Below are 26080 nucleotides of genomic sequence, written 5' to 3'. Positions count from 1 at the left end.
TGGTGTTGATCTAAATCAAAGTACTGATGATAGTGATGAAGAGGCTGAAGAGGAAGGAGAGGCTAATGAAACTGTCTCCCCTACCCCTCTGTCTGCCTTACCAGCTGTACCTACTGGGCCTATAGCAGGTCCCACACTAAGTCCTCAAGTCCTTGAACTAGAAAAAATGAAAATAGACTTGGAATTCAGAAGGATTACTGCTCAAACTGAACAGAAACACCAAGAAATGCAACAAATTCTTAGGCTCAGAGAAACGGAGCTCAAGCATGAGTTGGAAATGAAAAAGTTGTCTGTTGAAACTGCTTCTGTCTCTGGCTCCTCTAGAAGTTCCAGTCCCAAAAAACCCCGGATGCCTAAGGAATTCATTGGTATGTATGAACCAAAGTTGGATGTGTTGGATTGGCTGAGTTTGTTTGAGTATAATCATGGGCTCCAGAACATCACAGGTAATGAGTTACTTACCTGGTTGTTCTCTAGGCTCCCCCCTGTTGCAACTGATGTGGTAATGGAGTTGGGGGAGACGGATAGGAAAGAGTATGAAAGTGTGAAACTAGCTCTGATAGCTAGATTTGGGAAGACCCCTTCCCAGTATCTTAAGAGGTTTAGATCCCTCAAAAAGCATGATGGTACCCCTTGGGCTACCTGGGTGAGTGAAGGGTTGAAAAACTTAGAGGGACGTATTAACGGTTACAAGGTGAACACTTATGAGGGTATGAAGAATCTTTTTATGTTGGAGTCAATTTATGATGCCTGTTCACCTGAGCTCAGACAGCACTTGGCTGATTCAAAGGAATTGGATTCCAGGAAGCTAGCTAAGGCTGCTGACTTATGGGTTGCCAACAGGGCTACTCATAAGGATTCTGGGGCAACTCAGAAAAAGAATGAGGGCAAACAGCCTAAAAAAGACTCAAAAGAGAATTCTAATAACTCAAATTCCAAAGAGGGCCCCAAACAAAACCAGAAGGGTAAGCCACAAAAAAAACACAGCAGAATAGTGTACCTTCTGGTGCCAAACCAGAGGGAGGCCAGAAAAAGCCACCATTCCAGAAAGCATTTGGTAAATGCTTTGTTTGTGGCTCTACTGACCATGTGAAAGGCGATCCCAGATGCAAGAGTAAACCTTCAGGGATCCAGCTTGTCTCCTTAGCCTTCGCTGCAGAGGAAGTCCAAATGGCAAGTGGAAACTTTCTACTGCTGGCTGATGAACCCATTGGAGTCTCAGCCAGTGTTTCATTAGTGTCTCTGAGTTTGTGGGAACAACAGAATTTAGATGTCTATAATTCTATCCCAGATAATACTAAAGAGTATTATAAGGACAGTGTCCAGGTGAATGGTCAGGAGACTCCTGCCATTAGGGACACTGGGGCCAGCATAACTGTGGTGGATAAATCTTTTTTTCAGGCTGATGATGTTGCTAAGGCACCCAAACACCTCACCAAGTTAGCTGGAGGGCCTGTGCAGATGCTTCCCCAATTACCAGTTCTCATCCAGTGTAATTACATGACTGTGAAGATATCTGTCAGCATACAAAGTGAGGTACCAGGACGAGTTCTGCTGGGTAGCGATTTAAAAACTCTTGGAGTTGTGTCTCATACCCCCAGACCGCCTAGTAAACAGTTACAGGAGCTAACCAGACCTGCAAGGGAGAGAACCATGAGAGGTACTCCCGAGGAGATGATGAAGAAGGATATCACTCCTGCTCCACTGGATTTGTCAGCTGCTGTCTCAAAGAAATCAGACGCGAAAGGGAAACCTAAGACTTCTAAACAGAAACCAGCAGCCAGCACTTCAGTGCAGCCAACAAGGACTTCCCCTCGGTTGTCCAAAGTTACACCAGTAACTCCCCCTCCAGCTGAGGCTGAGAGGGTGGTACAACCCTGTGTGGTAGAATTAGACTCCGAGGAAGAGCTAATAGAAGGCCAGGAACTCATTGGAGATCTGGATCCTGTTGACCATCCTGAGCTGCAGTCTTTACTGGCAGAAGGTGGACCCAACAGGGCAGACTTCAGTAAGGGACAGAGAAATGTCCAACTCTGGAAGGTCTTCGCCACCAGGCAGAAGCTCAGGCTGAAGGGCAAGAGCCTGGGAAATACAGGTTGCACTGGAAAGATGGCCTCTTCTACAGTGAAACGACAGAGTCTGAAACTGGAGACTACAAACGACTTGTAGTACCCCAAGAGAACAGACAACAGTTCTTGCAGTTAGCCCACGAGATTCCTTTGGCTGGTCACTTGAGTTTCAAGAAGGCTAAGGAAAGGCTCTCTCTCTACTTTCATTGGCCAAAGATGGGGGCCGAAGTAGAAAAACACTGCAGGAGCTGCCACACCTGCCAGACCTCTGGTAGGGTTGGCTCCAAGAATGTGGCACCTTTAGTGCCTCTCCCCGTTGTGGGAGTCCCATTTGAGAGAGTAGGGATGGACATTGTTGGTCCCCCTGATCCTCCAACCTCCTCAGGCAACAGGTTTATACTTGGTGTAATAGACCATGCTACTAGGTATCCTGAGGCCATTCCTATGAGGACTGTTACAGCTCCGGCTGCGGCTAAGGCCCTCCTTGGTATTTTTACCAGGGTTGGGTTTCCTAAGGAAGTAATCTCTGACAGGGGGTCAAATTTTATGTCCCACTACATGAAAGCCATGTGGAAAACCTGTGGAGTTACTTACAAGTTCTCAACAGCTTACCACCCACAAACCAATGGATTGGTTGAAAGGTACAACCGAACCATGAAGAGCATGATAGGTGCTTTAGAGGACCCCCTTAAACGAAAGTGGGATCTTCTACTGCCATGCCTTCTCTTTGCTTATAGAGAAGTCCCTCAGGAGGGAGTAGGTTATTCTCCCTTTGAGCTTCTCTATGGTCATCCCGTCAGAGGTCCATTGGCCCTGATTAAGGAGGGGCTGGAAAGTGCTCCTTCCCCCAAGCCAGTCAGAGTGACTGACTACGTGATAGGTCTCCGGAGGAGAATGTCGCACATGATGGCAGAAGCAAGTGATAACTTGAAAGCTGGGCAAGCATTGGTCAAGCACTGGCATGATCAAAAGGCTAACATGGTTGAGTTCACTCAAGACCAGCTAGTTCTCGTTATGATCCCAACAAGGCAGAGGGCCTTGCAAGACAAATGGATGGGACCCTTCAGAGTTGTGGGTAAACTTGGAGAGGTCAACTATCTGGTGGACTTGGGCAATCCCAAGGAGGCTCCAACAGTATTCCACACCAACAGACTCAAAGCATATGTCTCAAGACCTGATGTAGGAGTGTTGCTTCTAGCATCATCAGTGGAAGAAGAAGAGAGTGAAGCGCTTCCTGATCTCCTCAGAGGCTTACCTTTAGACAAAAAGATTGAAGGAGTAAATCTCTCTTCAAATCTGACACCTGAGCAACAAGAGGAGTGCAAATCTATGTTGAATCAGTTTGCATCTCTGTTATCACTTTCACCAGGCTTTACCCCTTGGGGCCAGCATGACATACTCACTGGTGACTGTCTGCCAGTCAAAAGCAGAGCATACAGAATGTCAGAAAATGTATGAACCCACATCAAAGGTGAGGTCAGCAAGATGCTCGATCCCGGGGTAACAGAGCCCTCTACTAGTCCATGGTCTAGCCCAGTTGTGTTAGTACCAAAGGCAGGATCTAAAGAACTTAGATTCTGTGTGGACTATAGAGCTCTTAATGCAGTCACCAAGACTGATGCCCACACTTTGCCAAGAACAGATGAGTTGGTGGATAGGCTTGGCTCAGCCAAGTTCCTAAGCACATTTGACTTGACATCAGGCTATTGGCAAATAGCCCTGACAGACCATGCCACAGAGAAAACTGCATTTTCTACCCCAGCTGGCTTATACCAGTTTAAGGTAATGCCTTTTGGATTGAAAAATGCACCTGCTACATTTCAACGGATGGTAAACCAGGTTCTGAATGGGATGGAGGATTTCTGCATGGCATACTTGGATGACATAGCAGTGTTCAGCAATTCCTGGGAAGAACATGTAGACCACCTAAGAGATGTTTTGCAGGCTCTTGGACAAGCCAATCTGACCATAAAGGCGAGTAAATGTCAAATTGGACAAAGTAAGGTAGTCTGTCTTGGACATGAGGTAGGAGGTGGAGAAATAAGGCCTTTGCTCAGTAAGATTGAAGCTGTGCAAAATTGGACAACACCTACTACTCAGACCCAGGTGAGAGCCTTCTTAAGCCTCACTGGGTATTACAGGAATTTCATTGAGAACTATGGGACCATAGCTTCTCCTCTGAATGTCATCCCCTCTCCAAAATTCCCTAAGAAGGTTAGATGGAATGAGGAGTGCAATCAGGCCTTTGAAAACCTGAAAAAGGCTCTTTGCCAAGCCCCAGTACTCAGAGCTCCTGATTACCACCAAACTTTCATTGTGCAGACAGGTGCTTCAAATGTAGGAATAGGTGCAGTACTCAGTCAACTGGATGGGAAAGGTAGGGAGCACCCTGTTTGCTTCATCAGCCGCAACTGAAGGATCCTGAAATAAGGTGGGCAACAATCGAAAGAGAGTGCTTTGCTATTGTGTGGGCTCTGAAGAAGTTTAGGCCATACTTATATGGTTCTACTTTTGTCATTCAGACTGACCACCAACTCTTGAGATGGTTAATGCAAATGAAAGGGGAAAACCCAAAACTACTGAGATGGTCAATCTGCCTGCAAGGGTTTGATTTCACCATTGAGCACAGGTCAGGGTGTCACCACCAAAATGCTGATGGTCTCTCTAGGATGTATGTCATCGACTAGAGGTATGAGGTTCATCCAGGAGTGGATTAAATCCTCCTGTCCCTTAGTCTGGGTGGGGGGGGGGGCGAGTGTTAGGGAGAATTCTCTGTTTAGGCTGAATTTCCTAACCTAGTGTGTTCCCCATCAGCTTTGCTGGATTTCTGGAGATTGTTTTTTTTCATCCTGCCAAGAGTGGGACTCTTTTCCTCCCACTCTTGGACATGATTTGTGGTATTTCTTTGAATGTTAATGTGTTCTATGGGCTATGGGGTCTTTTACTCCATAGGGTCTCATGTGTTTTGCTATGTGTGTTACACCGCACCCTCCGTGCTGTAACACTGGGGTGTCCTAGGTGACCCCCACCATAGACTCCATACCCTGGGACTGACTACTGTCTCCCAGGGCATGTAAAGTCACCATTGGCTTTACTAGACCTAAATTTACTAACAGAACCAGTACAAACCATCCTATTGCGGACGTACTGGTAGGGGTAATTCGATTACCCCTGGGTCTGTTGTTCGAGGGGGCACTGTTCCGTCCCCCCTTGTCGAGTTTTGGCTGGTGGCAGTGGATACTACTTTTTTATATTCGACCGCAAATATTTCTCTATGGGATTTTCCCATTGTTCGAGGCTAATACTTTTTCACATAAGTCTCTAACATACCACCGGTTTATTTGTTTTAAAATAAATTCACTGTTTGGTATTTTCTGCCAGAACTCAGTTTTTAAAATGGCGTATGTGTTCGCCTCTCCAAACCAAAGGTTGAGCCCTTTGTTCCACTTTTGCCGGGCTTCTGCACAGAAGCCCTCCAGAGTTGTGCCATTCTGTCTGGGTACCACAGGGGGTGTGGGAGTGGTTTTAGGCACCCTGGACTGAGTTGCCTTGCCAACTCAAGTCGCACTATGGTGTGATTGCCCCAAGTGGTGAGCCGCCCCGCTCAACACTTAGCATGTTTGATTGTCAGCTAGGCTGAATGAATGGGGGTTTTCTGCATAAAAGCAGGGCTTTGGGGACTGGAACTTCAGAAGTCGCCACAGGACCTAAGAATCCAATGAAGGAGAAGCTGAGCCGACCTGCAACAACGACACCACCGGTGGAGCCCTGCTGAACCGACTCACCACTTCCCAACGACAGAGGAGATCTCCCTGCCGGAGTGTCTTCTTCCCTTAGACTGGTGGGAACAACCAGTCCCTTGCTTTTTCTTCGCTTCCAGGACGTCTAGTGGTCGAATTGCCTGTGCTGAGCACCCCGGTAACCGGATAGCCACTAACCACTGTACCGCGACCAAAAGGTGGTGCCTTGTGACGGAGCACTCCGCGGCTGGTCTCTTCCCTGGTGGTGCAACGATCTTCAACTTTCCTCTACGATGAGATCATCTCTTCTTCTGGCAAAGCCCCGACTTGCATCCACCACCAGGAACAACTGCCCCCACCGGAGCTGTCTCTCCACTTCCAAGGTACTGTGTCCGCCTGGCTTCCCTTGAAACGGTTAGCGTGAGGTGTCTTAAATCCTTACCTTTCCACGGTGTCGCTTCCAGAGCTTCTTAACTTTTGTTCTAAAACTGGTCCAACCTTTCTGTGACATTTTGCTACAAAGACTTGAAGTGCATTTCTACTGTGGTACTTTTGGGACATACCGCCTTGCCTCTCTCCGAGTGGGCCTGGCCTCTGAACTTTGTGATCTACACTAGACCCTGCCTTGCTTGCCTTGCATTTGCTTCGTAAAAGTGTTGGTACTGAGTTGGTTTCAAACCCTGCCTTTTTCTCTCCCTTTCTAACGAATACTAGAGTGCCATCTAGGTTAAAGCACTCACCTCTGTCTGCAAATAAGTGGTGCCTTTGAACCTAGACTTGTCGAAATATTGTTATGGGATTGATATATACTTATAGTAACTGTGATTGAAGTTGTTTGCCATATTAGTGCCAGTGTGTTTTTCATAGATGTGTTTTTAAATAAATAATGATATATCTTTACACCCAAGCTCTGATCAGTATCTGCTTGTTCTACTGTGTAAATTGCCCTATTTTGTATACTCTAAATATTGCCTAACTCGTCTTGAGAGAAGTCTGACTGCTCAGCCATAGCTACCAGGTAAATCTGGGTGGTGCAGACTGCTACCAATTGGGTTTACTGCTAACTCCTGTAGTCTTAAACTTTTTGCAATGGTCTCAGAGGAAACTGCACAGGTTTCTGCCTAACAGCGGGGGACAAGGAATCTTAACAGCAAAGTCCTCGACAACAGCAACTGGGCAAGGGAGGGGACCAGGAATAGGTCGGCAGAATGTAGAAGTCCCAAATAACTGGTGGAAGGGGGGCAACAATCAGGACCTCCGTTTTGTCCCCATTCAACTTAAACCAGTTGTCACCCATCCAACAACCCACAGCCTCCAAGCAACTCCTCATCTGAAATGAGGTCTCAAGCTGAGAAAGATCAACCCAGATGATGATCTAAGTATTATCAGTGTAGGCGTAGCACTGGAGGCCATGGGAGTGGATGAGCTCAACCAGAGGTTTAAAGCAGACATTGGAAACAAAGCGTAGGGGACAGTGCAGAGCCCTGAGGGATCCCACAGGAAAGAGACACCGGTTGAGAGCTAAAAGAGGAAAGTGAAACAGATTAAGCTCGATCGGTTTAGAAGGATTTAAACCAAGCCAGTATGGAGCCAGAGAGCCCTGCTCTAGCCAGGCAATGTAACAGGATGCAGTGGCCTATGGTATCAAATGCTGCTGATAGATCTAATCAAATCAGTGCACCAACTCCACCCTGATTGGATGAACGGGCAAGGTCATCTACCACTGAAACTTGAACACTCTCTGTGTCACGACCAGGATGAAAGCCAGACTGAACAGGTTTTAAAAAGTGTGAATATTAAAGGATGAAACTCAGTAAAGGGGGCACCAAAGACGCCAAAAGTTACATAAGAAACTGAAGTAAAGATATTATGATTATTATTATTATTATTATTATTATTATTATTATTATTATTATTATTATTATTATTATTATTTAATTTGTATAGCACCACATACCCTTAGGCCTCAGGGTGCACATATAGAACGAATATTTGCCAGTATAGTAGGGTCGAGTGAGGGTTTCTTCAAGAGGGGATTACAAGCTCCTGATTCAACCCTGCTGGAATGTAGCCTTTCATTGTGGAAACTGAAGCATCTGAGTACGCTATTGGGGCTGTCCTTAGATAACGCAACATACAAGATGAATAACACCCAGTGGCTTATTTATCCAGAAAACCTTCTTCCAGGGAGCATATCTACTCAGTGCTGGAGAAAGAGCTACTAGCTATGAAGCAGGCATTTACAGAATGGAGACACTTGCTTCTGGGAGCTAAGCACCAGTTTGAAATAAGGACCGATCACAGAAACCATTCAGTGATTCAACAACAAGAATGCAGGACCAGCCGCCAAGCCCGATGGGAGTATTTCTTTTCACAATATGAATTTGTGTTAACCTATCTGCCTTGGACCCGAAATATTGTTTAACTTTGCTGATGCCCTGTCATGTTATGGCTCATGTCATCACGACAAGCCCATCTTCCCAGAATAGATTTTGGGAGATAAGCAGTATATTTCTACTGTTTCCAGATTGCTTGAAAGTGGAAGGTCTTCATTGCTTACATTGACTCCTGACGAGACCAATCTCCTTTTTGAATATTCTCTCGACAAGAAGGATGGGCTGTTCTTTCATGGAAACCTTCTGGAGATACCCACTTCTGAGTTGCAGACAACTATACTTTCTTGTTGTCATGACAGCATGCTCGCATGTCATCAAAGTTGTGCTCCAACATTGGAACTGCTACAACGATCTATTTGGTGGCCCACCGTTCAATCTGACATCAAGGTTTATGTTTCCTCTTGCTGTGTTTGTGCCTAAACCAAATTTTCTACAATTCCCCCCTCAGGCAAGTTACACCAACCCCTGATTTCCTTCAGTCCTTGACAAATGATATCTACTAATTTTGTAGTAGACTTACCCTTATCAAGAGGCTGTACAGCCATTATGGTTACTATTGATTCATTCACCAAGCTAGCCCACTTTTCACCCTTGTTCTCTGTTCCCACAGCTCGGGAAATAGCCAAGGTGTTTCTTAGAGAAATTGTTTGGTCTTCCCGCCAATATTATTTCTGACAGGGGATCTCAGTATACATCCAAATTCTGGTCTGCCCTCTGTAAACTCCTTAAAATAGATTTTCCTTTGTCTTCAGGGTGCCATCCCCAAACTAATGTCCAAACAGAATGCCTCAACCAGGCAACGGAACGCTACTTGCACTGCTTTAATTCCTCAACACAGGATGATTGGGTTGAATTTCTTTCTACTGCAGAATTTGCATACCATAACACTCTACACTTATCCACCAAGAAAAGTCCCTTCCTCTGTACCTTTGGCTTTCATCTATGCATGTTTCCTAACTCCTTGCCCTCACACAGCAACTTCCCTTTCTTGGATGTTCTGGTAGAATCTATTGCTTCCCATTATGAAGCAGCTGACTCCAGCCTTCGGCCTGCTGGACAAAAGACCAAGATGTTTGCTGACCACAAACGTTCAGCCATCCCGGCTTAGAAGGTGGGAGATTCCGTCTTGCAAAATCTCTGCCTCGCCACATCTATCCTTCTAAACTGTCTTCGAGATGCTTGGGACCTTTTCAAATCCTCTGTCAGATAAACCATGTAGCATTCAAGCTAAAATGTCCTTCTTCTTGGGGCCATGTTCACCCCGTCCTCCATTCTTCACTGTTGAACCCTAACATCCCTGACTTTGTTGGTGGTTGGAGTGCCCCTCTGCCTCCTCCCATCCTAAAAGGCGGGAAGCAAGAATTTAAAGTCTCCCGTATTTGTGACTCACAGTAGTTCCATAGCCGCCTTCAATATTTGGTTGACTGGAAGGGCTATACCTCCTGGGAAGGATCTGGAGCTCTTGATGCAGTGTTGAGGGGGAGTCTATACAATAAAAAAGAAGGTGCTTTACTGTCATGACAAGTTAGAGAAATGTTGCCAAATTAAGTAAATGGTAAATATGGCAATCTGTGGTTTTGTCAAACATGCTTACCCTGTCAACCTTTATTTCAACTTCTATTAGTTATATGAGAGATTGTGTGTGTGTATATGTGTGTGTGTATTGAGGGGTGTATGGTGCGAGACTGTGGGGGAATTTATGGGATGGGATCCCCCCATTAAAAGAAAATAATTAATCCGACCAACATGAGCTGACGTAAAGTTTGATGATGTAAGCGTGGTTGATGAAACTACATAGAACCAGTAAACATATACTTAGCTTTTTTCTCTGCAAATTCTGGTTGTTGTCCAAAGAGGTAGCAGGGGTGTTCTTATCCAGTTTTACTTGAAAAGACTTCCATGTTCTCACAAAATGTGGTGAAATAATTTTCCCAAATGTCACTGTAAGCAGGACAGCAGAGGAGGCGTTGTATCTCATTTTCTACTTCTCCAAAGTCACATTGTTGACTGATTCTGTCCTCACAGATCTTCTTGTTTGAGCTGTGTGGCCAGCCTCTATTTCCAGCTTGTGGTCACTCGGTCTGTATTTGCTGAAAGTTTGCCTTTGCCTCTGCTCTTTTAACCAAAAATCAGTAATCTGCAAGTTTACAGATTTGCCTCAATGACCTATAGCAATCTAGCTTGAAGTGCAGTTCTTGTTCTGTTCTCCAGTTTGTTTTATATTGCTTCTTTGTGGCCTGTTCTTAGACCCTAGTTAATTTCCCCTCCATTCTTCAGTCTACTATGCTTTCAAATTGTGGGAAATTGCTGCTGAACGGGCAACATTCAGTAAATGGAACTTTTTCAAGTGTTTTACTGTTTATTAGTACCCGGCGAGGGCACAATCAGAATGAAAGAGCCATTCTGATTGCCCTTGGGATTCCCACCTCCTTGTCCTCGCCTGGGGGCGTAGCAGCCCCACAGCTAATGAAGAGGCTCGAAGCGGGGACTCAGGTAAGGCTTTTTCTTTTTTTTTCCTTTCCCCCCTCCTCCCACCTCGCTGCCCTCCCCACCCCACTTATCTTCCATCCCTTGGTCCCCGGTGGGGGACGATGGCAGCCTCCAGGCGTGTGGAGACTCGAAGCAGGGCCAGACCGCAATATGTTTTTTTCTTCTTTTTTTCTTTTTTCCTTCCCCTCCCTTCCGCCCTCCCAACCCCACTTACCTTCTATATTTTCCAGTGCGTCCACTCCCGATCGCCGCCATGGAAAGGGAAAACGGACTCCAAAGGGGCCCACCTGTGCATTGCCAGCGAGTTAGCTTACTTCTAAACAGTTCAATATTGTTCGCTCCTCTCTCTCAATTTCCAACTCGTGCCTCAGTGACAGCAACACATGCATTCACTCGTGACAGCGCCCGGGCTCTGCTCTAGCAGAGCAGCACCAGTGGGGAGGCACACTCCTCCGACCTTAACCCCTCGCCTCCTGTCGGGCCTAAACTCTAAGCCCAGGATTGGGGAGAGTAAGTCAGGCCAGCCGGAAACAAGGACAGCTGGAAGGGTGTCCCCTCCAGCAGCCGAGAGCCTGTCTGCTCTCTCTGGATCTCCCGGGAGCTTCTCCTTTCAAGCCACACTGGGATACAATTTACATCATTCCAGCCTGCTCACCAGTCGCTATCTCGCAGGGGCCTCCTGACAGGAATAATTCCAAAAACTCCTTGGCTTCATACATGCTCCCCCTGTTGGTGGAGCATACCAAGTCCCTTGTGAGTTTCTCCTCTGCTCATTGCGACAGGAAGCGAGAAAGGCCCAATAAACACAGAAAACATGAAACCAGGGCACTATATATGAGAATCCACATGAAATGCTGGTTTACAGTTAGATAAAGCTTGCAGCTGGGAAAGGGAAGCAACGTAATTGGCTTTGAGGCCCAGCCTTGAAAAGTAGCAGAAGCTGGAGGCCTTATCAGCATGCATCCTACTTTAGTTCATGGGGTAGAGGCAGTCTACAATTCTAATTGTGCTAACCTTTCAGAACATAAATTGTGTGGTAAATAATGTATTTGATTTTCTCATCACTTTAACATGCATGAATTGAAAATGTAGTCCAACTAAGTCAGGCCTGGTACTTTTATGACAAGTTCCTTGGTATTCACATTGTATTGTACTTTAAAATTGTTTTTTACCTCGCAAGGTTCCAAATAGGTATTGGCGGTGATAAATGTAACCTTGGTGATTTTCGCCATCATGCTGTACTGACCCCTTCCATTCCCAGAGTATCTTCAGCTGGGCTGCTTTTCTGCCAAGAGTTTCCAGGTTCTTGATAATTCGCCCCCGCAGCACTTGTGTCTACTTGGGGCCATGGTGTAGGCATATCCACCTCTTCAGTAATACTTGCCATCCATCATCTGCATTACACACTTATCTTTCTCATCAGTGTGCCAACTGCAGTCCTTGCCACTAATTGTAGGCGGGGCTCCGAGTGTAGTTCGATGGAATGCCTACATCTGTAAGGGCTTATCTACACGTTTTCGTTGGCACATTCACTGACCCACTTAGAAGTTATGATCTCCATGGCACACCACCAAAACTCCACAACTATGCATCCATGTTCTTCAGGCTCCAAAGTACTATTGTCTACACATTTGTAAATAATCAACGCTGACAGAATAAATAAAATACTTATAGAAAAGACGTGTTTCATGACGTAAATACATGTTACGTCATTCCATATTTCATTCTAACATTCTAAGAGGCGTTTGTGCTTCTGTTTTTACTTTGCATTGTGGGAATGGTAGTGGTGGAATGTTAGAGTATAATTGGAGAGTGCAAGCCCCAGAAGGCTAAGCATAAACCAGGACCAGTTACACCACTCACATTTTCAAATGAATGGGGACATGCTAGCCTGTATGATTTTAAAGCACTTCAAGCAGCATTAGATCAAACATAGTGTATCCTACATCCTGTTGATCCTCCAAGGTGGCCAAAATCAAATGTTTTTGGTGGCCATCCTATTGATGTCAATGGGTGCAAATACATTGGGAGACAAAGTTTTCCTAAGGCTGGTGTGCCCATTAAAGTATATGGGGTAATGGGGTTTGCTGTGGTGGTGAACAGAGCCAAGGGAAGATTACAACTGTCAAACAAGGGACGATGTGATTTAAGGCATGCCAATTTCGGGATGATGGAAATTATTCCCAGCTGGGTGACACCTTCGAAAGGAGCGCAAGTTCAGAAGTATGGATTTTGAAAATCACGTTGAGAGTTTTGAGTTAGTATTGGGGACCACCAGCCTCTGCACTCATACATGCCAAACGCCCCAATTCAGGAGGAAGACTTATCTGTTTTTGCCAAAATTATAGCCTTTTTGAAATATTTTCACTTGTCTCTCCCTCAAAATATCCTCATCCTAAGGCAAGACAACAGTCAATGACAATTGGCCCTCATTTTATCTGAAAACCTCCCTCTTGGATGATCTGATGTATTTAGCATGTTTTCATTAGAAAAACATTTTTGTCGACATGCACCATGACATGTATGATATGATATGATATGATTGTTTATGTATATAGCGCCTATACACAAAGTGTTTCAAAGCGCTTCTAGGCAAGGGAGGGAACAAGGGAAAATACAATGACATTCTTACAGGCCATGAACAGTAAGGATGTGAAATTAACTATCGTACTTGGCCTGACGACATTTCAGATAGTGCAAGATCTAAGACATAGATAAGGAAGGGAGGGGGAGAGTGGGAAGCAAATGGAAACAGACCGGCGACTACCGTACTAGGCCTGACGATATTTCTGGTAGAGCCGGAGAAAAACAAAAGGTGAGGGAGAGGGAAGCAGAAAGGGAAGGGAGGAACAAAACAAACGACTATCGTACTAGGTCTGACAACATTTCAGATAGTGCTGGAGGGAGGGGGGAACAGTAAGGGATGGGGGAGCGACAGACGAGGTTGCTATCATGCTAGGTCCAGGGACAATTCTGATAGAGTAAGTGCAGAGAAGAAAGTAAGGGGAGGAGGGGAGGAGATAGGAAAAGGGAGAAAGGAAGAGGAGGAGAGAACAGAGAGTAAGCAGTCAAAAAGAGTGGAGAAGCAAGAAGGGAGAGCGAATACAACTGCAGAAGTCAGTAGTAACACATATTGTTGCAAGCCACGATACAAGATGAAGATGGGAACAGCATGATTCAGGGTCACCATGAGTACAAGATGCAAAGGAAGTCCAGCATGAGAGTTGAGAAAGGGTAACGCACCGTGAATCAATGAAGTCCATAAAAGTAAAATCCAGGATTGGATAAGGAAGGGAGGGGGAGAGTGGGAAGCAAATGGAAACAGACCGGCGACTACCGTACTAGGCCTGACGATATTTCTGGTAGAGCCGGAGAAAAACAAAAGGTGAGGGAGAGGGAAGCAGAAAGGGAAGGGAGGAACAAAACAAACGACTATCGTACTAGGTCTGACAACATTTCAGATAGTGCTGGAGGGAGGGGGGAACAGTAAGGGATGGGGGAGCGACAGACGAGGTTGCTATCATGCTAGGTCCAGGGACAATTCTGATAGAGTAAGTGCAGAGAAGAAAGTAAGGGGAGGAGGGGAGGAGATAGGAAAAGGGAGAAAGGAAGAGGAGGAGAGAACAGAGAGTAAGCAGTCAAAAAGAGTGGAGAAGCAAGAAGGGAGAGCGAATACAACTGCAGAAGTCAGTAGTAACACATATTGTTGCAAGCCACGATACAAGATGAAGATGGGAACAGCATGATTCAGGGTCACCATGAGTACAAGATGCAAAGGAAGTCCAGCATGAGAGTTGAGAAAGGGTAACGCACCGTGAATCAATGAAGTCCATAAAAGTAAAATCCAGCATTGGCCACAAGACGGTTATGGTGAAGCCAGAATGTATCAGGACAGACTCCTGCAGAAGTAGGCTGGGAGGGGGGGGGCAGTGTAGAAAAATCAAGCAAAACATTCAACACCTGTGTGCGAGAAGGAAGCGGGGGGTCACAATGGAACAGCACAGTGGGACCAGAGGGGGTGGGTATGGCCTATAGGGACAGAGGGAGTAAACACATGTTGGTGAATGCTTACCTGCTGACTTAGTGGGGGTTCGGGCCCTGGGTCCTCCTGGTCCGAACAGGTCCAAACAGGAATTTCCCTTTTCTTTGACTGCCCTTTGCTTTCGACACCCAGGCGAGAGACGCTCTTGATCTAAGAGTTAAGAGCAGGAAGGAAGAGGTAGGGCTAAGAAGGTGGGTGGTGCTTAGGCCAGGTGACCTAGATCAACTAGGAGATGGCCACCCAGTTGCGGTTTTTTGCTTTGAATTATGGGGATTGTATTTAGGGATTTACAATGAAGGGGGGACTACAGGTCACAAAATGCAGTGCAAAAATCCAGGAATGGATGAAAATCTCCTGCCTGACATGAAGCATGTTGGAATGTATGGAAGTTGTGTCTTCCAATAGACACTCACTCTGCTGATTAATATCGTAATGTTGCTGTTCAAATCCAGGCAGTAGATACAGGAAAGGCGTCAGTGCAGATAAAGGGACCAGGAGCCGTGGGAGTTATAAGAGTTGAGGGAATCTATCATAATCTTGCTAGGTAAAGTCTGAAAACCTTAGCATGCATGAATATACAAAGAAGAAGGCCAAAACAGGAAACCCTGCAACACCCTGGTGCATAGCCCAAGGGAGCTGGAGCAGAAACAGGAATGTTGGACTAAAATGGTCATTATGTGATTGCATTACTGGATTGCATTTTTGTAATTATATAAAGAGATCAATAACTCAAAAAACACACAGAGGGTACGATTTCTCCAAAGATGGAACAATGTGTGTTATGATTTTATTTGAAGCTGGTTTTATTTATGCATTATAAGTACCCAGCGAGGGACAATGAGATTGTAACGTGCAATATCATTGGCCCTCGCTGGGGCACTACCTGACCGGGAATCTCTCTCCGCATCTCCGCATAACGTTCCTTTGTTTCTGTCACTGGCGGGGGGTGGCAGCCATTCAGCCAATGAGGAGGCTCGGAAAAGGGTAATCCACGCTCCTAACCACCACACAGCTGAAGGCTGCCACCTTCCCCCGCCAGTAATCAAGTTAAGTGTTGTTCCCCAGCCCCCACACGTAGTCCCTTCTTCCATTTCCATGGCAGCCATTTTTTTTAAACATTTTTCCCTATTTAATAATTGCTGCCAATGAAAATGAGAAGGTACTACTTGTCTCTTCTCCCTTTCCATGGCGCCCATTTTATTTGTTTACTTTTTGACTTTCATTTTCTACGGCTGCCATTGAAAGGGAAACCAGACGTTGTTTTCCCTTCTCCGGCAGGCATTTTTTTTTACATTTTCTTTTTCTGTTCCGAAACGCTGGAGCATTTTGGAACAGAAAAAAAATGCTCTTAGTACCCCGGTCTTATGGGCCGGATACTGACAGCATTAGGCCCCTCGCAGGGGGTCGGGGAATTACCACTTCAGCATACATGCCAACCCTCCCGATTTAGGCGGGAGACCCCTGATTTTTAGGTGAAAAATATTGCTATTTTTCACAGTCTCCCGCCTAAAATAACTGTAGCCCCAATGCATTCCTATGGGGAAATGTGTGTCTCCCGATTTCCCTTTGGAAATCTCCCTCCCAGGTGCATCTGAATGTTGGCATGTATGCTTCAGGTAATGCCCTGGGGCCTTCGTTAAGACTATGGACCCCAGGGCATTCATTACCTGAAGTCTATTGCTTAAATGAAAAGATGCAGCTTTTCATAAAACACATATTTTCCATTCTGGAATCAGCTTCATAAGAAATGCTGGGTGCTCTGAAGCTCATCCATGGTATCCATGGCTACCACCCTTTGTGCTGTCATCAGGTATAGAATGTTTTCCCTCTGTTCATGAGAACCCCGACAGGGAGTCAGTTCTGCAGCAGCCCCTTGAGGGAAGCACTTATACAAGTCCTGTTGTCTCGTAGCAGAACGATGGATCAGCTTTCGCCAGGACCTGTTAACCCTTGCAAGGGGGATGCGTTTGGAGATGTGAGTACCTTGAACTTTCTAAGCAGGTGGATGAAAATGGGCCACTTTGTGGCAATTGACAGGCGATGCCACGGTTGGGAGGGCATGTAACATCCATTAGTCCTGTCCAGAAATAACCAGGATCTAAAGAGGCCCCATAATGTAACTGCCCTGCGAAAAATCCAGAGTGAGAGCAACCAAAGGGGCTTGTCAGTAAATCCTGACTAATAGAGGAACATCCCTGAAATAAACCGACAGCAAGAGAGGGCAAGGAACCCCCACACAAAATACCATAGCAGCCTCAGCTAAGAGACTGCTTTTAACATGAGCCATTCCACATGGCATCCCAAGCTGGAGGGAACCTCCACGCAGGCTTAACAAACATCAAATGTAAAGATCGGATAGTAATAATCACACTCATGAAGAGCTTGCCAACATCTATCACCTAACATGCAAGTACTTATTATCAGGGGACCCAGAAATCATTTAACAAAAAAATACCTGATATATCTATTTTCTCCAAACCCTCTGAAATAGTTGAATTTTGTTAGACATGATATCCAAGAGAAAAGCAATAACTATGCCCTTGCCCCCGAGAAAAGGGAATAGGATTGCAAAAACCCCAGATAACTCTTGTGAAGCTAAGATCCTGATAAATTAAATTAAACTATTACTGACCGATTTTGGTTAAGGTTCCATCGGACGTAGGGGTCATGTCACAGAACGGGCTGTGCTAGTGACAATGTGAACTTTAACTGCTGTTACGCAGAAGAGTAAGGGTATGAGCGAGCCAGATTTACTGGCGCTTATAGATAAGGCATTGTTTATACATTTTAAGAAACGGTTGCTGCAATCCATCATGCCCATCACTTCTACAACCCTAACATTAACATCATTAAAGTGAAAGGGAAATATGGCACTTACATTTATCACACTGACCCCTGCCACAGAAATATTCACCAAAATACCCTGTACAGAACATCAAGAAGGACACATTATCTTATTTCTGTTGAGGTGCATGATTCAGTTCTTTGTGGATCCCGTGGTTATCAAGACACCAGTTATATCTTAGATGAGGTGGCTAAAAATAGAAAGCCAGAAGCCCTAAAGGCGCAGTTGACTAGGTCTCCCATCTTGCTTCTCTGCTTTTTAAACAATCCTGAGGGTTCCACCATCATCTTTTTGCCTTTACAAGATTTTTCCTGGCTGGCTCACTGCACCCTCATCCACCCATTCTATGGAACCTCAATGTTTGATTCATAGCGCTGTTGGAGACAAATTTAATATGGACAAAGAAACCACTGTAACAGAAAAGTATAAAAACAAGCATTTACACTTTCATGATCACATCGGATTCCAGACAAAGTGAGTGGAGATTTCTCCGATATCATCAAAGTGAAACTACATACTAATTGGTGTGTTGTATGTTCCAATCAAACCCAGATACCCCAAGGTCGAATAGTTAGTGGATAGATAAAACTTGCAGCTAAGCATTGTTATTCACATTATATTGTACTTTAAATTCGTTTTTTACATTGCAGGGTCCAAATGGGTCCGCCATCTTGCTGTACTGGCTCCTTCCATTCTCAAAGTATCTTTAGCCGGGGTGCTTTTCTGTCGAAGGTTTCCAGGTTCTTGATAGGCTGCGCCGCCACGCTAGTGTCTGACTGGGGCCATGGTGTAGGCTTATTCATCACTTTAGTTATACTTATCATCCACCATCTGCATCACACACTGATCTTTGTCATTAGTGTCTCAACTCCAGTCCTTGCCACAATTCCTACAGGGGCTTCCATTGCAGTTTGATGGAATGCCTACATCTGTGGGTGCTTGTCTACTCATTTTCATGGACACATTTCCTGATTTATAAAGCAACTCTGAACTGCATGGTACACCTCCGAAACTCCAGAACAATGCATCCATGTTCTTTAGGCTCCTAAGTATCACCTAACTAAACAATGTCAATAATGAACACTGACAGAATAAATAAAATGCGTATAGAAAAGAAGAGTTTCATGATGTAAATACCTATTGCATACATTCCAACATTCCAGATTCCATTTTATTTTATTTTTTATTTATACATTTATGTAATTCCCAGACCCAGGGGTAGCACAGCGTTGGTACATTGAATTGGCAGAGAGAAGAGTCACAAGGTTCTAGTCATATCTGTTAAACAGCCTTGTGTTTACCAGTTTTTTGACGGTTGTTAAAGACTGCTCGTTTCTGATGTGCGGTGGTAGCGAGTTGCACAGAATAGGTGCTGTGACGCGAAAGCTGACAACACAGGATCTTTTCTTTCTGAAGCGCGGGACAAGTAGAGTGGTACTGGAGGATCATCTTAGTGTGGGCATTGGAAGTTTTGTAGTGTTGGAGTTGCTCAGGTACTTGGGTGCTTCCTTGTGGACGCATCGGTGTGCAATTGTCCGTGTTTTGAAGTTGACACGGGCTTACTGTGTAGCCAGTGGACTTCACGTCTAGTTGCAATGATGTGGTCTGATCTGCGTAGACCCAGTGCAGAGTGCAGGGTGTTGTTCTGAAGCAATTGGAGTTTAGCCAAGTTATTCAACGTGGTGCCCATGAGGAGTACATTGCAATAGTCCATTTTGCTGATGATGAGAGCTCTAGCGAGTGTAAGGCAATTGCTGGTGGAAGGAAATTGTCTGCACTGGGAGATGAGTTTAAAGGTGTGAGCCATGGCTGATGCTAGGGAATTGATATGTTTTGTCATTGACAGCTTTGCATCAATGTGTAGACCTAGCACTTTGGCATGTTTAAGGACCATTATGACAGAGCCAAAAATGCAGAAAGCGGGAAAGGCTGAGTCAAGAGTTTTTAGTCAATGGGGAGAGCCTACAATGAGCAGTTCTGTTTTGTCATCATTGAGAAAAAGGTTGTCGGAGGCCATCAAGTTTTTGTATGATACTGTACGTATTGGTTATGGTAGAGGAGTCACAAATATTATTACCTGTGATAGGGATGAGGATTTGGGTATTATCTCCCAGTTTAGTGTATATGATTCATAGGGAGTCCAGCAGATCGAAGAGTACCTTAGTGTAGGTGTTGTAAAGAATGGGTGAGAGGCACATTCCTTTGGGGAAGCACAGGCCAAAAGGATGGGATTGGCGACCGCCTCACCAATGAATGCTCTTGATGTGTAGCCATTGAGGAACGATTTAATCCCGGTTGTTGCCTCAAATGAGAAACGGAAGTGGGAGCTGAGGTGCTGGCAAAGTGTGTTGTGGTCCACAAGGTCATATGCTGGGGTGAGGTGTGGCTAAGTTCCCTCAGTCATGGATGTGGTCCATCTGCATTTTTAAGTCAAGCTAAGCTGTTTCAGTACTATGTTTCGGGAAGAAACCAGATTGTCTGGTTCCTAACAAGTGGTACTAGGCACGTTTGTACTTGAGAGTAGGCTAGCCCATCTAGGATTTTGAGAAGGAAGGGGATTGTGGTGATCGGGCGATAGTTAGTGGGCATAGTAGGATCGAGAGTGCTAGGGGGGACCGCACTGGATGTTAAGACGGCATTCACGAAGTCAGTGATGATGGGAGTCAAAGTGGGTGCACAGAGTTTGACTAAGTGTGCTGGGCAGGAGTTGCTCTTACAGTTGGAGAGTTTCAAAGCTAGTAGGGTTTCAAGGACCTTCTCTTGGGTAACTTTGTCAAACGTGAAGGGCGGGCTCGGGAGGGGTTTGTCCTCAAGTGGGCATTCCAGTTTCGTGCCAGAGTTGGGTTTGGCTGCGAGTAAAGCTTTCTTAGTCAAGATTTTTACACGTGTTGGACAATTTAATTAGAGAGGGCTGCTTTAATGGTAGAGCACCATGCGCTTTCTGCCTGTGTCAGTGCTGCCATGGTGGTAGGGTTTTCCACTTTTCTCAGGATGGCAAAGAGCTCTTTGGAGTTGGATCCAGCATTAGAAATTCTGGTATCATAAGAGTTTGCTTAGTGCAATACGACTTTTTTCTTACTTATTAGATGCTTGAGTGCATCTATTTTTACTGTGCATTATGGGAATGGTAGTGCAGGAATAAAAGAGGTCAAATTGGACAGTACGAGCCCCAGAAGGCTCAGCAAAAACCAGGACCGGTAACACCACTCACATTTTGCAAAATGGAGTGGGACATGCTAGCTATATGATTTTAAAGTGCTTCAAGCATCATTAGATCAGGCATAGTGTATTCATACATCCTGTTGAGCCTCAAAGGTGGGCAAAATCAAATGTTTTTGGTGGCAATACTATTGAAGTCAATGAGAACAAATACGTTGGGAAACAAAGCTTTTCTAAGGCTGGTAAGACCATTGAACAATACAGAGGAAATGGGATTTGTTGTGAGGGTGATCTGAGCCATGGGCAGATTGCAACTGTCAATAAACAAAGGGTATGATTTAAGGCATGTCGATGTTGGGATGATGGAAATTATTCCCAGATGGGTGCTGGAGAAGAAACGGGAATTCTGGACTAAGATGGTCAATATGTGAATACATTACTGGATTGCATTGTTGTAATTATATAAAGAGATAACTAACTCATAAAACACACTGAGGCTATCATTTGTTCAAAGCTTGATTAATGTACGCTATGATTATATTTGAAGCACGTTTTATATATGTATTAATGAAAATATGCAGCTTTTCACAAAACAAATGTTTTTCATTCTGGAATCCGCTCAATTAGAAGTACTGGGTGCTCTAAAGTCATCCATGGTATCCATGGCTACTGCCCTTTGTGCTGATCAGGTAAGGTATAGAATGTGTTCCCCTTTCCCTCTAGTTGTTCATGAGAACCCTGACAGGGAGTCAATTCTGCAGCAGCCCCTTGAGGGAAGCACTTGTACAAGTCCTGTTGTCTTGTAGCAGAATGATGGATCAACTTTTGCCAGGATCTGTTAACCCTCGCAAGGGAGATGCATTTGGAGATGTGAGTAGCTTGCAATTTCAGAGGGGAAGGATAAAACAAGCTACTCTGTGACAATTGACAGGCAATGCCACGGGTAGTTGGAGTGCATGTAACATCCACTAGTACTGTCCAGAAATAACCAGTATCTAAAGCGGTCCCTTATTGTAACTGCCCTGTCAAAAATCCAGAGTGCGAGCCAAGAGAGGAACATCTCTGAAAACAACCTTCAGCAAAAGTGGGCAAGGAAACCTCACGTAAAATACATTAGCAGCTTCAGCTGAGAGACTGCTTTTGCCACAAGCCATTCCACATGGCACCCCAAGCTGGAGAGAACAATCACGCAGGCTTAACAAAAATTGAAGGTAAAGATGGGATAATAAAGATCCCATTCATGACGAACTTGCTAATATCTATCACCTAACATGTTTTTTTATTTATTTTATTTATTTATTTATTTATTTATTTATTTATAATGCGCCAAAGCCTGTAGGCATCCAGGCGCACACAGACACAAAGGACTTGCTACAACAGAACAACACAAAATATCGTCAGTGACTAAATAACAAATCTTTTCCCTTAGATGTTACCGAGCACATCAACGAGCAAAGTCAGTGCTAGCGGGATGTTACTCGAATAAGAAAGTCTTTAAATGCTTCCGAAAACACAAGAAGCAATTTTCTAATTGCAGTGCTGTGGGAAAGGTGTTCCTTGCTTGAGCTGCATGAATGAGGAAGGAATGCCCAATGCCCTTTGTTCTTTTAAATCTTGGGACCTCCAATTGTCCTTTGGAGTTAGATCGAAGTGATATAGATGGGGAATAGAGTTTTATTTGCTTCTTGAGGTAACCAGGCGCATATCCATAAATACATTGATGGGCCAGAGAGAGAGCTCTACATTTTACTCTATTTGGCTGAGTTAGACAGTGAAGCTTTTTCCTGGCATCAGACACATAGTCCTTACATCGGGGTCGCCGAATACCTTTAACTGACTAAAAGAATACTTGATATATCTATCTTCGCAAAACCCTCTGAAATAGTGAATTTTGTTAGACCTAATGTCCAAGAGAAAAGCAATAACTGTCCCTTGCCGCAGAGAAAAGTAAATAGGATAGGAAAAGCTTCAGGTAACCCCTGTGAAGCTAAGAACCTGATAAATGAAACAGAACTATTACTGAGCGATCTTGGTGAAGCTTCCATCGGATGTAGGGGTCATGTCACAGAACGGGCTGTGCTAGCGACAAGGCAAACTTTAACTGGTGTTACGCAGAAGAGTAAGGGTATGAGCAAGCCAGATTTACCAGCGGTTACAGATAAGGCATTGTTTATAAATTCAAAGAAACAGTTGCTGCAATCTACCCAGCCATTCGCTTCTACGCCCCTAACATCAACATCAGTAAAGGGAAATGTGGCACCTATATTTTTCCCATTGGCTCCTGCCTCAAAAATATTTACCAAAATAGCCTGCAAGGAACAAGAAGAAGGGGGGACAAATAATCTTATCTCTGTTGAGGTGCATGATTCAATTCTCTGTGGATCCCGTGGTTATTAATACACTTGTTCCAGTTTAGCAAAGGTGGCAAAAAATACAAAGCCAGAAGCCCTAAAGGCACAGTCAACTAGGTCTTCCGTCTTGCTTCTTGGCTTCTTAAACAATCCTGAGGTTTCCACCATCATCTTTTTGCTTTTACAAGATCTTTCCTGGTTGGCTCAGTGCACCCTCATCCACCCATTCTATGGAACCTCAATGTTTAATTCATAGCGCTGTTGAAGACAAATTAAAAATGACTAAGAGATCACTGCAACAGAAAAGAGTAAGTCCCCCGCCCTCAGAATCAAACAAGCATTTATATTTTCACAGTCATACAGGTTTCAATACAAAGTGAGTGGAGATCTCTTGGATTTCATCAAAGTGAAACGACATACTAGTTGGTGTGTTGTGTGTTCCGTTCAAATCCAGATACCCCAAGTTCAAATACATTGTTAAAGGTTAGATAAAGCTTCCAGCTCTGAAAGGGAAGTCGCATAATTGACAAAGAGACCATTGTAACCGAAAAGAAAACACGCATTTAAACCTTCATGATCATATAGGATTCAATATAAAGTGAGTGGAGATTTTCTGATATCATCAAAGTGAAACTACATACTAATTGGTGTGTTGTATGTTCCAATCAAACCCAGATACCCCAAGGTCGAATAGTGGCTAAATAAATCTTGCAGCTGGGCAAGTGAAGTAGCGTCATTGGCTTTGATACCCATCCTTGAAAAGTAGCATAAGCAGGAGGCATTATCAGTCTGTATCTTTTTTCAGTTCAAGGTGTTGTCTGGTAAATAACTTATTTTATTTTCTCTTAACTTTAACATGCATCAATTGAAAATGTAGTCCAACTCAGTCAGGCCTTGTACTTTTTACAACATATCTCTTGGTATTTATGTTATATTGTACTTAAAATTTGGTTTTTACCTTGCAGGGTCCAAATGGGTATTGGCAGTGATATACAGAACCTTGGTGATGTCTGCCATCTTGCTGTACTGATTCCTTCCATCTTCAAAGTATCTTTAGCTGGGGGTGCTTTTCTGCAGAGAATTTCCGGGTTCTTGATAGTTCACCCCTGCAGCACTAGTAGCTACCTAGGTCCATGGTGTAGACGTATCCATCTGTTCATTAATACTTGCCATCCACCATCTGTATTGCACACTGATCTTTGTCATCAGTGTGTCAACTCCAGTCCTTGCCACAAATTGTAGCCGGGTCTCCCACTGCAGTTTGATGGAATGCCTCCATCTGTAGGTTCTTGTTGACTCCTTTTTGTGGACACATTTAATGACCCATGTAGCAGCTCTGATCTGCTTGGTGTACTTCAGAAATGTCTATGCATCCATGTTCTTCAGGCGTCCAAGTAACAACTATTCCACATTTGTAAATAATCAACCTTGAGAGAATTAACAAAATGCTTATGGAAAATAAATATTTCAGTACGTAAATACCTGTTACATACATTTCAACATTCCAGATTCCATTCTGAGATGCCTGTGTGCTTCTGTTTTTACTTTGCATTATGGTAATTGTATAAAATTGTAGAGTACGAGCACCAAGAAGGCTAAGCAAAAACCAGGACCGATTACGACATTAACATTTCTCAAATAGAATGGGACATGCTTGCCTGTATGATTTTGAAGCGTTGCAAGCAGCATTAGATCAGGTATAGTGTATTCATATATCCTGTAGGAATGTTGGACTAAGAGGGCAGCAGGATAGCTCAGGGTAAACGCGTTTGTCTTGGAAGCAAGACAAAGCGACGCAGCACAGGCTTGAACCCCGATCTGACGCTTAGAAACCACTAACTGGTATTAAGCGCATTATAAATAAATAATAAAAGAACAGTTATTATGTGATTACATTTCTGGATTGCATTTGTGGCGAATATGTGATTGCATTACAGGATTGCATTTTTGTAATTATATAAAGAGATCACTAACTCAAAAAACAAACAGAGGGAGGCTACCATTTGTTCGAAGATTGATTATTGTACGCTATGATTTTGTTTGAATCTGGTTTCATTTATGAATTCATGAAAAGATGCAGCTTTTCATAAAACACATTTTTTTCATTCTGGAATCTGCTCCATTAGAAATGCTGGGTGCTCGACAGCTCATCCATGGTATCCATGGCTGCCAGCCATTGTGCTGTCACCAGGTATAGAATGTTTTCCCTCTAGTTGTCAGGGAGTCAGTTCTGCAGCAGCCCTTTGAGGGAAGCACTTGGACAAGTCCTGTTGTCTCAAAGCAGAACGATGGATCAAATTTCACCAGGATCGGTTGACCCTCGCAAGGGGTATGCGTTTGGAGATGTGAGTAGCTTGCACTTTCTAAGGGGAAGGATCAAAATGGGCTACTAGCTGGCAATTGGCAGACAATGCCACAGGTAAGTATAGGGCATGAAGCATCCCCTGTCCAGAAATAACTAGGATCTAAAGAGGCCCCTTAATGTAACTGCCCTGCCAGAAATGCAGAGTGAGAGCTACCAAAGAGGCTCTTCAGTAAATCCTGTCCAAGAGAGGAACATCCCTGAAATAAACCCAGTGCAAAAGAGGGCAATGAAACCCCACACAAAATAGCCCCAGCTGAGTGACTCTTTTTGCCAAAAGCCATTCCTCATGGCACCCCAAGTTGGAGAGAACATACACACAGGCTTAACAAAACATGGGATAATAATCCCACTCATGAAGAGCTTGCCAATATTTATCACCTAACAAGAGTAATTACATCAGGCAACCTGGAATACTCATAACTGACCCAAAAAATACTTGATATATCTATGTTCGCGAAACCCTCTGAAATAGTTGAATGCTGTTATGGCCAAGAGAAAAGAAACAACTGTCCCCTTGTCACAGTGAAAAGGGAACAGGATAGCAAAATCCTCAAGCAACCCCTGTAAAACACACCTTATGTGGATCCGTCCTCTGCGTCACACGGAATTCCTTTCCCTTCTTT

The sequence above is a fragment of the Ambystoma mexicanum genome, chromosome 1p, assembly GCF_040938575.1.
Source record: "Ambystoma mexicanum isolate Mex_15411 chromosome 1p, UKY_AmexF1_1, whole genome shotgun sequence".
NCBI lineage: Eukaryota > Metazoa > Chordata > Amphibia > Caudata > Ambystomatidae > Ambystoma > Ambystoma mexicanum.
Note: the sequence above shows the minus strand (reverse complement) of the source record.